We start from the raw sequence: 2,135 nt of genomic DNA on the forward strand, positions 1-2,135 counted from the left end.
TGGCGGAGGAGGAGGGGGGAGATGGCGGCGGCGGCTCCCTCTGGTGGCGGAGGAGGGGGGAGATGGCGGCGGCGGCTCCCTCTGGTGGCGGAGGAGGGGGGAGATGGCGGCGGCGGCTCCCTCTAGTGGCGGAGGAGGGGGAAGATGGTGGCGGCGGCGCCCTCTGGTGGCGGAGGAGGAGGCCCCTGCCATGGTGTCTCAGCTCTAGGCCCTCCTGCTTGACCGTGACACCCACCCTCAAGATCCACTCGACAGATCACGCGGCTGGCTCTCGAGCTCTACTGCGATCCCCGAGGATGTGCTAAGGATGTGAAGGTCCATCCCCGGCCCATGGCTGCTGCCAGATTAGGTTGGTTGAGGTACGTGTCGGATCCATTGATCCATTCTGATTGTAGTTGTTCATTCTCTTCACAGACCGTCTGTTTCCCCTTTCTTTCCTCAATCTCCTTTTTCCCCTGTTGTTCTTGATGTTGACAAACAGCGGTTCTTTCAGTGCGGGCTGATCTACAGGCTCGACTTTTTGTTTTGGAGGTTGCTGCTCGTCGTTGGTTATATGGGGAGGCGTTTTGGTGGTCCAAGTTTCCTAGGCAGGTTTGTCTTCTACCTCTGGACAATCAGTTGGTTGACATGTTTATACGGCGAAACTGACTCGTGCCCGGCCTGTAGTGCTTTTGCTGGCAGGGAAAGTTCAGAGGAATATGCTTTGAGAGGTGTCATAATATGAAAGGTATGCATCCGTGATTCATTTGTCTGTGCATCCGTGCATCTTTGGTTTTATCTACCTGATGACGCTTCTTTACAGGAAACAATTAGTTCTGCCCAAGGGTGTTTCTTTGTACCGGGGCATTGTCTCCATATGCTAGGTAGTTGTCGTTCTTTTCCACTTGCTACATGTACTCATATAGCCTATTGTTTATTCCTGCCCAGTTTGTTTTATATATGGGTGCATATGGACAAGTTAATGGGGCATCAGCTTGGTAGATTAAGTCTGCTAAATTTGTTTCTTGCCATTAAAAACAGATGAAATCCATGCCTCCCACAGTTATTGAAGGTGTGTTGCTTCCATTTGCAAGTAAGAAAGTAATGCTCCTAATGAATTTGCTACAGTTTTTGTGCTCTGCTGAACTTTCCTTTATTTTGTCATTTTGGCGGGTGTATTCCATCGGATTTTGCAGAATCTACCTGACTACACAAGGTTTTGCAGGTAGCATCAGCAAGAATTGTTGGGCTTAAAAATCCAGGATGGTGTTGTTAATGCAACATCTCTGTTTGAAGAGTTGGTGACTGTAGTTTTTGGAAACTATAGTGATGGGCTAATCTACCAGACTGTGGAGCTGCCTCAGAATGGCGAGTTTTCTTGTGCCAATGAAACTGGTTCTCATAGATCGTAAAGGATGCTTCTATTATGTTTATTTGGCTTCAACATTACCTATAGCAAGATGCATTTTTTTCGCTTGTTTTTTTCCCTGCAAGACCTTATTCCTTGCACTCTTGAGTCTTTTGAGAAGGAGAAAATTATTGTTGGGAGGGAAAAAGACTGATCATGAGTTCCTGAAACAGAGTGCAACAGTGAAGAACAAGAGGCTTTTTTGTTGATGAGTCGGCCTAAATATATTTTAGATGATTGCCAAAAAGTTGTTATTGAAGGATTGGAGTCAAGCTTAGGATCAGTTTATCCTATGGGTCTGTACTACAAGGTTGAGGTATGTCTCTCCTCATTTATTTTGCTATCGAACCTTGTTGGTTGCATTCTTGGGTGCTTTGACAAGGAGCAATTACACAATGCGATTGTGGTCACTACTTTTGATTATATTTTGCAAGAACTTCTGTGAAGCCATTGTGGCATGTACTTAGAACTTCTGTTGATGTGCAGTGCGTCAACCGACAACGCAGAAATCAGGTTTATAGACGAGTGCTTTATGCCGGGGTGGACGAGCTTCCGTTAGGCCATTGATTTCCCAATGAAGGAGCTTTGAGGCAAGCACTGCAATGATGTATATTTGTATATGGCATAATCTGTAGGAACCCTCTCCTTGTTTCCTTTTGTTCTTGGTTTTGCTCCAGTTGATTACTGCCCTATGAGATCTGCACAGACAAAATTCATGTTGATTTGTTTAGTTGTGGCATGTATCGCA

General features: G+C 46.0%; 1 long non-coding RNA gene across 1 annotated transcript; it reads left to right on the forward strand.

Annotated features, from left to right (window-relative positions):
- Nucleotides 1-494: 494 nt before the first annotated feature.
- Nucleotides 495-2,128, forward strand: LOC123177366 (uncharacterized). Its single transcript, XR_006488904.1, has 5 exons — nt 495-591; nt 667-727; nt 803-863; nt 1,021-1,703; nt 1,874-2,128. It is a non-coding gene; the product is annotated as an uncharacterized lncRNA (long non-coding RNA).
- The last annotated feature ends 7 nt before the right edge of the window (nt 2,129-2,135 follow it).

This window comes from Triticum aestivum, unplaced genomic scaffold (genome assembly GCF_018294505.1).
Source record: "Triticum aestivum cultivar Chinese Spring unplaced genomic scaffold, IWGSC CS RefSeq v2.1 scaffold163341, whole genome shotgun sequence".
NCBI lineage: Eukaryota > Viridiplantae > Streptophyta > Magnoliopsida > Poales > Poaceae > Triticum > Triticum aestivum.